Source organism: Sciurus vulgaris, assembly GCF_902686455.1.
Source record: "Sciurus vulgaris genome assembly, chromosome: 10".
Taxonomy (NCBI): domain Eukaryota; kingdom Metazoa; phylum Chordata; class Mammalia; order Rodentia; family Sciuridae; genus Sciurus; species Sciurus vulgaris.
Window position 1 is genome coordinate 2,598,728 of NC_136470.1, and position 13,781 is coordinate 2,612,508.

The window sequence follows — 13,781 nt, forward strand, 5'->3', positions numbered from 1 at the left end:
TGAAAAGACCACAGCTGAACCCCCACCTGGCACGTGGCAGAAACTTGTGATTTTCTTTTACTTAGAGCTGAAGAATGGATTTAAGAAAATTGCAGCCAATTAAGTGTCCCCATCGAATCTCTAGAAGGTGCCTCCCCTCCGAGAGGACTCGCTCATGAGGCCCGAGGACTTGGAGCCACCCCTCTGGGCCCACAGCCCTCCTGCCCCGGGGCCTTGGCTGCGTTGAGTGGAATTATCCCCCCACAGCAGGCCGGGCTTGGATCGAGGGGCCTCCCACATGATGGAGCAAAAAGTAACCCATGGAGGGAGGGGGGCAAACACCTCCCTGCTGGTTCACAGGATTCCCGGGCTTCCTGTAGGTGGTGGTCTGCCCTGGGGAGGCCAGGGTGGCCTCGGATGGACACAAGCTGCCAAAGGACTCTGAGATGGAGCAGCTTGCAGAGCAAGCCCCAAGGGAGGTGGAAAGAAGCCCTGGGAGCCGGGAAGGGGCAGGAGCTGGGTCAGCACCAGGGTGCCCGCTGCTCCCAGGAGAGGACCAGCCTGATCGCTGGGGGCCTCAGGGATTCTGAAGGACTCTAAAGCCAGGGGGTAGGCACTGAGCAGGCAGAGAGCTGCAGGAGAGGACAGCCCTGCCCCGTCTGCCACTGCCACCACATGCTGGTCCTAAACTCAAACAAACCAGAAGCTCAAGAAACAGAGTCAGCACTAGGCCCGTGAGCGCAGGAGCAAGGAACGGGTCTCCTGGCTTAGTCTGTGCGGCCCTCCCATGCCCCACTGCAGGGAGGGTGGAGAGACCCTGGCCTTGAACCTCAGGCTTATGCCCGGCTCCTCGTCTGAGGGCAGGTGGTGGGTGACCCCAGCAGGGTTGTCCACAGAGTAGTCAAGGCCTAGGCACAGCTGATATAAAGGCAGCCCACAACACCTTCTGTGGACTCCTGGGGAGGAGGCTGTAGCCAACAGAATGGTGGCCCTAGGACCCAGGACGCCGCCCTCCCTGGGAAACGACTTACAGCTGTAACTAGGAATCTCGAGATGAGGTCATCATGCCTTGACTGGGCGGACACTAACCCAATGACAGACGTTCTTAGAAAAGCAGGAGGCTGAAGACACTTAGGGCAAGACGGCCCAGAAAGACAGAGGAGGAGGCCTTGTGAAGATGGTGGCCCTGGAGACTGGTGTAAAGTGGCCATAGGCCAAAACATGTCTGGAGCCACCAGAAGAGAGAGGAGGCAGAAGGACCGTCCCCAGAGGGCACAGGGTCCCACGGTCACCCTGATCTCAGACTGCTGGCCTCCAGGGCTGTGAGCGGGTTTCTGTGTCTCCGACCACCATGTGTGGGCCAGCTCCGGGCACCCTTCTGTCACCCCTCCTCCGCTCCCCTGCAGTCACCTAGGCCTTGGTGGATGCAGGCGTGGAGACTGCGCCACTCCCCGCCCAGCCCACTCGGGGGCGCCCTCGAGCAGTCGGCAGTGTAGGAGGCCAAGGTGCCAGAGACGGGGTGACACCACTCTCAGGGGACCCAGGGGCAGCAGCTCAGCTGGGACCTGATGTGGAGCTCTAAGTGGCCCCCAGTGACCTTCTGAGACACCACTACAAAGGCAGTTATGAAGTCAGACTGTTGATGACTGAGCAATAACTAAGGTGGGGACACCCAGGGAAGCCGCCCCCACAACAGCCTTGGCAGATCCCTCTGGATGAAACTTTCTGGAATTGCAGGTCTAGTTCTAGGCTGAAGAGGGATAAATAGCCATTTCCGTGGGTCTAGATTTCTCGAACTGTAATCACCCAGCCAAATGCAATCAGCTCTACAATCCCAAGGCAGGTCCCTATGTCCCTACTGACATGGCAAAGCTAAGGCTCAGAGAGGTTAAGGAACCATTCTAAGATCACACAATTTAATAAGGCACAGAACTGAAATTTAAACTCCAGGGCCCAAGTTCTTAACATCTAGGCTAACCTGACTCACGAAATGTGCAGTTGTCCTTTGGTCTCCATGGGGGATTTCTTCTAGAATCCCTAAAGACACCCAAATCCACATAGGCTCAAGTCTTATATGAAATGGCATATTTGCATATAACCTACACACTTCCTCCTGTCTACTCTGAATCAACTCTAGATATTTATAATACCTAATGAAGTGTAAATGTTATGTAAATGGTTATTATACTAGGTTCTTTAGGGGATAATGACGAGGAACACAATGCACATGTTCAGTACAGATGAATTTTTTCTGAATATTTCCCATCTGAGCTTGATTGAATCTGCAGATGCAGAATCCACAGTGCAAGGGCCAACTGTACAGTAGAGTGTTCTGAGGGTCTGAGGGACGGACTTGGTTCCAACCCAGGGTCATCGTCGAGTTCAATATTAAGCACTGATGTCTTTGCCCAACTCATTCAACTCACTTCAGTTTGACTTCACACCATTCCTATTCCATCACCATCACCACCACCATCACCATCACCACCACCATCACCATCACAACCACCACCGTCACCACCTCCACCACCGTCACCACCACTGTCACTACCATGACCACCACTACCATCACCTCCGTGACCATCACCACCACCACCATCACCACCACCACCAACACCATCACCACCACCACCACCATCACCACCATCACCACCATCACCAGCATCACCAGCATCACCACCACCACCACCACCACCATCACCACCACCACCACCATCACCATCACCACCATCACCACCATCACCATCACCACCACCACCACCATCACCACCATCACCACCATCACCACCACCACCACCATGACCAGCATCACCACCATCACCAGCATCACCAGCATCACCACCACCACCACCACCACCACCACCATCACCATCACCACCACCACCACCATCACCACCATCACCACCACCACCACCACCACCACCACCACCACCACCACCACCATCACCACCACCACCATCACCACCACCACCACCATCACCATCACCACCATCACCACCATCACCATCACCACCACCACCACCATCACCATCACCACCATCACCACCATCACCATCACCACCACCACCACCATCACCACCATCACCACCATCACCATCACACCATCACCACCACCACCATCACCACCACCACCACCATCACCATCACCACCATCACCACCATCACCATCACCACCACCCACCACCATCACCACCATCACCACCATCACCACCACCACCACCATGACCAGCATCACCACCATCACCAGCATCACCAGCATCACCACCACCACCACCACCACCACCACCATCACCATCACCACCACCACCACCATCACCACCATCACCACCACCACCACCACCACCACCACCACCACCACCATCACCACCACCACCATCACCACCACCACCACCACCATCACCACCATCACCACCACCACCACCATCACCAGCATCACCAGCATCACCAGCATCACCAGCATCATCACCACCACTACCACCACCATCACCACCACCATCACCAGCATCACCACCACCACCACCACCACCACCACCATCACCACCACCATCACCACCACCACCACCACCATCACCACCATCACCACCATCACCAGCATCACCAGCATCACCACCACCACCACCACCACCACCACCAGCATCACCACCACCACCATCACCACCACCATCACCATCACCACCACCATCATCACCACCACCACCACATCACCATCACCACCATCACCATCACCATCACCACCACCATCATCACCACCACCACCACCATCACCACCACCACCAGCATCACCAGCGTCACCACCACCACCACCATCACCACCACCACCATCACCACCACCATCACCATCACCATCACCACCACCACCATCACCACCACCATCACCACCATCACCACCATCACCACCATCACCACCACCACCACCATCACCACCATCACCAGCATCACCACCATCACCACCACCACCATCACCACCATTGTCATCACCAACCTTAGCACGGTTGTTTAGACCAGTCACTGAACACTCCCCACAATCGACTTGAGCTGGCTCAGTATGCCTTGGGGGAGACCCCTGGACCACAGCAGAGGGACACACATGTCTCAGGCCGTTGTCCATCTGATGGCCCACTCTACGTGTGTGTGTGAAATCAACAATGCCCAAAACTGGGTAGTGGAGGTGAAAGCCTTGTATGGTGGGATTTGGGGGCAGGCCTAGAGGCTTGATGGGTTCTGTCCTCTACAACAACAAAGTTCTTCCCCATCTCGTGGCCCAGCTTGAGTCTGGGACTCTACCTCTCAAATGTTGATATTTTTTGCTTAAGAGCCTATAATTTCCCACAGGTGACACAGTGATGTGGACTCTGGTCTTCACCCTTCTGCGGAACAATGCCACCTGCTCTTTTCCAAGTGCAGGGCTGGGAGGGAGATAATGGCTATGGGTCCCTTGAGGTCTCACCTCCTCTACCCTCTGACTTCAGCCTGTTCATCTTGGTTCAGAGCAGAAGCTGGCTCCTGGCCCAAGTGAGGCTTCAGAAGGAGGCCCTTTTGAAGGCAGGCAAGCAGATTTAACTAAAATCAGGGTGCCCTTTTGTGCACAGAAAACCCGAAGGAAAAAAGAATTCAAAGCTGGGTTTTTAAGTGCTCTTAGAGAATTGGCTATTTAAACCTGAACTCAAGAGGAAAGCTTTCTCTCCAGGGGCAGAGAATTCCATCACCTTTCAGAGCCCAGGAAAACAATCGTCACCCCGCTGCCCTTCCCGCCGGCCCCACAGTGGGAGGGTTTTGCCCAGGACATTGAGGTCAAGTTTGAAAGCAGTCACTCTTCAATTACACACTCATGAAAGCCATCCCAGACTCTGCACCCAGCCCTGCTCTTGGCAGACCCTGCAGCCCGTGGGGGGCAGACACAGAGAGAGCCTGAGAGTGTCGCGGCGTGGGCTTCCTGCGGGCCCGCAGTCCCACACCCCCAAGGCCTGAGAAGTGCCTTCCACGCGGCTACAGGGCCACAGCTCATCTAAGCAAGGGAAGTTTCCCAGCTAAGCCTCCTGCGAGCAGCTGACATCGCCCTGCAGCGTGACATCCCTTCTTTTCTGGTCTGTGTTTCGGTAGTAGAAACTGTTCTTCGCCCACCACAGGGACACTAGGGGTACAATGAACAGATAGTGGGTTTTCCTCCGTCCAATTGCGCATATGCTTTCTCAACAACTGGGAACTGCTGTACCCAGACAAAGAGACCTGAGGTGAGGGTCCTGGGGAGCCAACCTGTTTCCCGGGAGCAATATTGGCAGCGAGGGGTTTGCATTGATCTGGAAGCCGCGGAGGCTGCCCCTGCTTGACGTCCTGTGGGTGAGATCGACTTTCACTTTCTCCTCTCGGCAACTGCTCGGGGCCCAGCCTCCCCTTCTCACGAGCTGGCTCTCCTGCCCATGTGCCGGGCTCTGTCAATCTCTTTCCCTGTTGGTCAGTAGTGGCCTCCCCGTGCCTGGGAGACAAGTGTAGAGGGCTGAGTGGAAACTCCCTGGCTCGTGGCCTGTCCCCACCCTGCCAGGCCAGTGACGTGGTGGAGGATCTGACCAGGAGACTAAGCTTTTACGTGATGGGATGAATATACTGAGATCCCCTTTGCTCCACGCACCAGAGACCACAGACGAACCCTCGCTCTCCGCCCTGGCCATGGACAGGGGCTTGAGACACAATCAGAGCAGTCCAGCAGAGGTGAGCCAGATCTGTGGCACGGCTCAGCACGGGTCCGCGGAAGGAGACCAGGAGGCCTGAGGCCACAAGACAGGCCCCCTGCACCCGGGAGCGGCTGTGGCTTGGACCTGGGATGTGCCCTACAGGCCTGTGTGTTGGAAGGCGTGGCCCCTGGCTGTGGCTGCTCTTGGGAGGTGGTATAGGGGTAGTTGAAGGGAGCAGGCCCTTGAGGGCATGCTGGCCTGGCCCTCCCCTGGCTCTGTGTCCTGCCTGCCATGAGGTGAGCTACTCTGCTCCATCTAGCACACACTCCTGCAGTGCCTCTTCCCAGATCCAAAAAGGACGAAGGCAAGTGGCTACGGGCTAAGACTCTGCAGCTGGGCCTCAACCGGTTGTCCTGTGCGTTGGTTTCCCCCATTTGCCACAGTGATGGACAGCTGGCTGCCGGACGCTGAGGACAGGAAGGCCGGGGAGCCATGGAGGAAAATGGGCGAGGTAGGAATAGGGCGGCAGGTGCCGGAACGGGAGAAATGTGGCACCCTGAGGAGAGCCAGGAGGCTCTGCACGCCTTTGGCCAGGGCCTGGCCTCTGTCTAGGTCGGGAGCAGACTGGCAGACCCAGGCTGAGGCAGGCAGAGGCTATGGAGGAGGGTGCTACCTGTCTAGACGAGGGGTGACCAGGCCCAAGTTCAAGTGGCAAGCGGGCACAGATGGGAGAACTGTGGCCAGGACAGGAGCCTGGTCAGAGAGAACAGGGAGCACAGTGGCTGGGTGTTCACCCTGGCCACCCAGGCCGACGCCTCTCCACGGAGGGGTTGAACATCGAAAGAGGCGCAGACCTGCTCAAGCGCACCTGAACTTCTTGGCATCCTGGAAGAACAGCAGCTTTCAACAGGGTCCATGGGGCAGCCAAAGGCTCAGGGCTTGGAGGTACAGTGGGGCAGGGGACACAGAGGAAGGTCGCTGCCTCTAGGCAGAAGTCAGGCCCTGCGGGGACTGGATGAGGGGGCCCCAGCCTGGGCTGCGTGAGGCCTCTCTGCCTGTCGCCTCGAGGGGACATCTACTCTGCCTTTGAACTCCACGTTACCTCTTTAGACATTAAAACTTTCCACAAAGGAAAAGGGAAGGATGGATTGTTGGTGCAAACACAGCCCTAGTGAGGGGGAACCTGAGACAGGTGTGTGCACCATCGAGCGACTCCCCACCTCCTGAGTATTTGCAGACCTCCTAGGACTAAGTTCATACCCCTTCCGTTCAGTTTTCCTGAAGGCATGTTCGTGAGGCATGTGGGGGTTTTCCGGACACGACTTTCCACTGTTCCTTGCAGTAGACTGGCATCTGGGCCGCTAGCTCCAGACTTTGGTGCATCTCAAAGCTGAACCCTGTGCAGAAGCTCTGCCTGGCTTTGATCCTTTAGACTTGGGGCCTTCTGGTGGTGGGGATGTGGCCTGCTTTGGGCCATCCTCATGCATCTTGGCTTTGCTGGTAAACGTAGCAGGAATGTGCTCAGACCCGCGGGCTGAGGGGGCTGCTGGGCTCCCTCCCTCCTGTTTTCTGTCCTCTCCTGGGAGAGGTGTGTGGCAGTCTCGTACTGAGTGCGGGTGTCTGGCTTCTCCATTCTTCCTATGTTCTTCGTGACTGTGAAGGCTCACCGCTGGTGTTCCTGGGGGACCTAAAAGAAGCTCTACTTGCTGAGTTGGCTGGGAAGCCACACGCTGGCAATTTGACCTGTCCCTCACTGGTTTCGCTCTAGATGATGCCTCTCGTGTGGGTGGAGGGTGGTGGTGGCCTGGGTGGCTCTCCAAGAACCACCGCTTTTGCTGAGAATGCTGACTCTTCCCTGGGTGGAGAGGCCTGGCCTCTTGTCTTCACTGTCTGTCTCCTTTGCTGCCTCCACCTTGAGGTCAGTTTGACTCAGCTCTGCATCGCTGAGAAGCATTTTCTATGCTAACTTGACCAGGCTGCCTACTGTGTCCCCGCTTCTCTCCCGGCCCTGCACCTGCCAGCTGCCATGACCAAAACATCAGCACATGCATGGTGAGGAGAGTCCCTTGAAGATCTCTGCCTACTCCCAGAAAGGACACTGTGTCACTCCCGTTGTCCCTGCCCTCATTTGTGACCCTCCATGCTGGGGGCAGATTCCGACTTTGAGTGGAACTCCCTCTTCTCCATTCTTTGGCCACTGAATAAAGCCTTTTTCCCTCCCAGCTTGTCTCTGAATCGGTGCTTTTCTCCCGGGCTGGGCTGCTGGGCCTGGGATTGGTCACAGGGTGTGTATACAAATTTAGAGTTGTCACTTCTTCTTGGTAAATCGACTTGTTCTTCACCTCAGTGAGAGGGCCCCCTTTGCCTCTGGCAACATCGCCCCTCTCCTAAGCCTGCTTTGCTTGGTGGATGCAGCCAGTGTGGCTCTCATGATAAGTGTCTGCATAGGAATCATTTCTCATCCTCCACTTTGAATTTCTCTGTCTTCTATTTAAATTTCATTTCCTATAATTAGCATAAAATTGGATCTTGCTTTTTAAGTACAATCTGACAATCTCTGATTTTTAATTAGAGTGTTTAAACCATTTACGTTTGATGTAATTATCGGTTAGGCTGGGCTAAAGTCTACCAACTGGCTATTTGTTTTCTATTTAGCTCATGTGTTCTCCCCTCTTATTTCTCTTTTCCTGGCTCAATTTAGGTTAAATTTCAATTTTATTTCCACTATTGACTTTTTAACAACACTTATTTTCCTGTTTTCTTAGCAGCTGCTCTTGGGTTTCCAGTAGGTCTCTAACTTACCACAGCCTACCCTGCAGACGTTAAACCATTCCACACATGATGTCCTTGGCACTATCCTTCCGTACACTTGATTTCTATGTAAATATGTTATAAACCCACAATACTTTATTATTACTTTTGCATTAAACTGTTTATTAAGGATATTTTTAAAGAAAAAGAAGTCCTCAATATTTGCCATTTTTCTAGTGTTCTTCTCTACTTTCTAAAGGAATTTCTGGAATCACCATCCTTTGGCCTGAAGTCCTTCTAATATTTATAGAAGTCTAGGTGCACTGGTGAAAAGTTCTTTCGATGGGTGTGTTTACTGGAAAATCTTTGTTTTAGCTTCCTTATTGAAAAACCATTTTTGCTCCACCTGGTATTTTTGTCCGCTGTCTTTTTCTCTCGGCATTTTAAACTTCTCTCCCACCGTCCTCCAACGTGCACTGTCCTGATGAGAAGTCTGCAGTGATCCTGTTGCTGTTTCCCTAAGTGGAATGTTTCTTCCTCTCTGGCTGCTCCTAAATTTTTCTTTTTCCGAGGTTTTCAGCAATTTGATTATGATGTGCTTCTGTTAATGTCTATCCTGTATGAGACTGGTTTCACCTCTTAAATCTGTAGTTTTATGCTTTCTGTCAAATTTGGAAGCTTTAAGACTGTTATTTTTCTAAAATTTTTTTTCAACTACTGCTTCTCTCTCCCACCTTTCTTTTTTGGGATCCAGTCATGTGCATGTTTGACAACATTCCTGAGGTTCTATTTGGGTTTTTCAGTCTTTATTCTCTATTTCCATCTTGACAAGTTTTATCTCCCTCTTTGAGTTTACTGATCTTCTCTTCTGCAGTGTTCAATCTAATGTTCATCGATCAGTGAATCTTTCATTTTGTAAAATTACTTTTCATCCACGGATATTCCATTTGGTTATTTTTAACACCTTGTTTTCTTTCCCATTTATGTTTGCATTTTCTTTTACAGTCATGAACAGATATGCGACATTTATAATAGCCATTTAAAATTCATCATTCACTGATTCTGTCATTTCTGGTTCTGTTTTTATTAATCTTCTGGTTCTGAGACACCACCTCTACTTCTTCATCTGTATTGTAATTTTTTATTGGATGCCAGGAATTTTAAAGGTAACATTAGTAAATGCATAGACTTTTCCTTTTTGCCTTCCTTTAAAGAGTGTTGACATTCATCCCAAAGGACAGTAAATTACTCGTCAGTGAGGTTGATCCCTTGAGGCTTGTTTTCAAGTTTTCCTAAGGTGAATGTGAAGTAGCATTTACTCTGGGGCAGATCTGTCCCTACTGCTAAAGCATGATCCCTTGTGTTCTTTGTTGATTGCCTCCAGAGTTCCAAGAGTTCTTGCTGGATAGATGGAATGCGAATGTCTCCTGGCCTGTGTGAGTTCTGGGAATTATTCAGCTTGTACCTCACTGTTCCCAGTCCGACTCCTGAGATTTCCCCACACATGCACAGATCAATATTAAGTAAAGGCCGCGTGGGACCTCGCGCTGGGATTTGAATGTCCTCATTTGGATATCTTGCTCTGTCTGGCACTCCGCCCGCCTCAGCCTCCTGAGGCCCAATGCTTCCTCCCCGCTCCGGAACATCTGCGTTCTCTGCCTGCACCCCCGCCATGGCTGGAAGTAAAGAAATTGCCTCTGGGAGGAAAGCTGTGTTGAACGTACAACCTGTTTTAGTTGTTTCCTTTCTCTTTGAATCACAGCCCTGCACAGCCTGTCATCCTGATGTCCAAATCCAGTTGTGTCTTACGCTTGTTCAATTTTCTAGTTCCTTTGGAAAGGAAAAAAATAAATAAATAACTATCATGAGTTCTGTTCCAGTTACTCCTTCATGGTTGACTGCAAAAATTCTGAAAACTATTTTCTGTGTTTTTATTCCACTTCCCTTCTTTGAGATTCCTTGGAATTGTAACTTGAGCAAGCTCAAACGGATGACAACGCGTTGACTGTAACAGACTCACACTAAGCTCCTGCCAATTCCTGACCCTGAGAAGATTGACCAGGATGAGTGAGCATGCCGGGCCTGGGGAAGGGGCGGCACAGCTGCAGGTGGTCACCCGGGAGGGGAGGCTGAGCTGGGCTCCAGAGCAGAACAAACGAGGTGCAGTGTTCCTTGGAATTCTGACTCATTAACATTTACTCCTTCTTTCAAAAACACTGAAAGTAAAATACTGAATCTGCAAACACAGGACTTAACTTAAAGGGGGCGATGCAGAGTTTCTGGTTGACAACACTTCTGAGCAGAATGATCCGGCCCATGGTCAACCAAACATCCACCGCAGTGCATTGCAATCCCAGGGTTAAAGAATTTTCTTCTGCCTTCTTAGGTCCTTGTGAAGCAAATTTCTGTGAAGTTGATTAGATCTGAAGAGAACTATGTTAGTGATTTGCCTATAGCTACAGCCCTTTCTAAAGACAGCTATCTAGCCCACAAACCCTGCCAAGTGAGCAGACCTTGGTTGCTATGTTCTACACCCATCAAGTCCAGCCATCTCAGGCGACTGGACCACATGGATGTTTGACATGAGCAGCTAATCCATGTGCTTGCCTGGGACCACAGAGAGACCTTTGAAGGGAAATTCCTTTCCTTAAAGAAATAAACCAATAGACACCACACAAACAAGACATTCAGCAGGTAGAACTGAAACACAAAGATAGGTAAAGCAATAAGTCGTGAGCTCAATGTGGGTCACTGAAGGGACGGGAATGAGAGGTCGTTACAAGTCAGTGAAACCCATGAAGACTGGAAAGAAGCAATCCACAGGTGATAGAAGGGAGGTGGTCCAGAGCCTTGCTGCTAGGCCCTTGAGCTGCCAAGAGCCAGGCAAGCACCAGAGCACGTCACTGTCGGGGTAACTACTTCGGGTTTCTCTGTCATCTTGTAAGCAAGCCTCACCCCCACCTCTTGAGAGACCTTTCTCTGCTATTTGCAGCCAAAGAAACTTCACACAAAACAAAACAATCACCATCATTTTGCAGTATCTAAGTCTCCACATGGGTGAATGTCGCTGGCTCTTTGCGGTACAAAATCCGTGGATATTCGTCACCGCTTGCAGCAACAATTTGCACGGGTCTTAAGGGTGGTGGACTGGAAACTGAGCCACTTCTATCTCTGGGCTGCTTCCTTGCTTGCTTGTTTATAGAGGATAGAGGAAATGAGGTTTACTTGCTTTGAGAGAAGAGAGAGAGAGACTTTGCTTAAGAGAGAGACTTTGAGAGAAGGACAGGCTTTACTTAGAGCTTAGAGGAAGAGAGACTTGCTACGCCTTAAAGTCTGCTGCTTCTTACTGGTGTGTCCTGCATCCTGTGAACTAAGGGTGTGTCTACCTAAGGTGCTTTAGTGATGCATCTCAGTTCTCCGCTCTGCGATCTGCCTTACGCCGCTTTCTGCTAGCTGCTGTTTCTATCTGCTAGCTGCTGTGCTTCTTCTTCTTCCTTTCCACTAATGGCTTCTCTGTGCTTCTTTCTGCTAGCTGCTGCCGCTCTTTTTTCTACTAGCTGCTGTGCTCTTAGCTACTGTGTCTTCTGCTAGCTGCTGCTGTGTGTTCCGCTGTCTCGTTCCGCCTACGCTTATATCACCTCCAGGAGGCGGAGAGCAGGGCCACGCCTCTTACACAAAGATTAGGTCAGACGCTAGGAGTCCGAGCAGGCACAATTAGGAGTGCTCGAGAACACATGCGCATACATTGTGTGCGTGGACGACAAATCACCTGAGTGTGCTTATGTCAATCAACCTCCTAGCTGCCGATGTGATCAGGCGCCGCCCTGGCGTGGTCAACATGGCACAGCCCCCAACAGGTGAACTTATAAAATATGAATCAATTGTCAACTCTTGGCAAAGTAAAGGGTCAGGAAGGCTTTGGCAGGAGGCTCAAACTGGTGGCTAAAGGGCTGTATCTGACTTACATGTGTGTTTTGATTAACTTGTGTGGCATTTTTTTTAAAAAATAGAAGCTAGTAAATCCCAATATCTTGCTCCTCTTGAAAAATCTAGAAGACATGGTAAGGCTAGGTTTGCATTTCCCTAACATCAGTCATCTGGAGCTGAGCAGCAGCCCCCCTCCTATGCGATAGGTCTCTGCAGTGCACACACATCTCCATCAGCCATGGGCTGGAACACACACCCATTCACTCCCCATTGGCTCATTTGTTCTGGCTGGAAAATAACCAGACTGATCCCATGCACTGAAAGTGAGAGAACTTGTGGCCCCCCCTGGGCTCTCCCCACCTTGCTGAGTGACCTCTGTGCCTCAGTGGGAGAAAACCCCCATGCTTCTTGGTCAGGAATAGCTTCTTGCAAGGAGACACCTTCACCACAAGATGTACATAGATCCACAAATGGCCTGCAGCCTCCTGGGACAAAGCTAGACCCAGGCCACCCTGTCCCATTCTTTGCTGCCTGTGCTCACGGATCAATGGAAATAAAATCCTCCATAACCAAACTTGGGTTAAATTTCTCTGTCCTTCCCTGGACCCTGAAATGTGTCCCCCACCCCCAGCCTGAGTCCACAGAGAGTCGCTCAGAAGAAGAGGCCTGAATCACCGCCAAACCTTCCCTCCCTCTTGTCCCAGCTCACCCCCACTTCCCACTTCCCAGGCTCCCCAAGGGAGAAAAGGCCCTGCCCTGACCTTTCAGAGCAGGCCTGGCTGCCCCCTCCCTCCTACAGGGGACTCCGCCCACTTGCAATGACCCTTCCAATACAGTCTCTCCTTACTGAAATCCTGACCTGGTTTGTATGTGACACCTGCTGAGGGCTTCTCTCATCCACGAGACCCTGATCAAGGAGGTGCAAGGCCACAGCGGCCTTGCCCTCCCCACTTCCGTCTTTCTGCAAGCCCTCCGGGCCCTGCAGCCAGCACCAACCCAGCCAGAACGCCTGCTGCAGGGGCCGCCACCAGCACACACCTCCCCTGGGCCCCTGACATCCTGCTTTGCTAGTGTGCTCCGCACAAAAGGAGTCCCCTGCCCTTCCCTTGAAACACAGCCAGGGATTTGGCAGTGACCAGAGTGTACTTGAACTTCTGATGAAGTCACGCCCACTTGCCCAATCTCCAGTTGCTGACTGTCCCTGCGTTCTGGGCACTAGCCCCTGCTAGCTTCATGCTTGGAGGCTAAACCAAGGCTTGGCCCTGTGTGGACCCACGGGGGAAGATTCTAGAGCTGTCTGCCTGGAGGTCTGGCCACCAGAAGTCCCAACTCACCTCAAGACAAGCGGCCATGGCCCAGAGCTGCTTTTCGAGATGCTCTTTGGTGTCCAGCCCTGACAAGGCGTATGAGATATGGTGGCCAGGAGCCTGTTCCAGGGGGCTGCATCCCCACCTT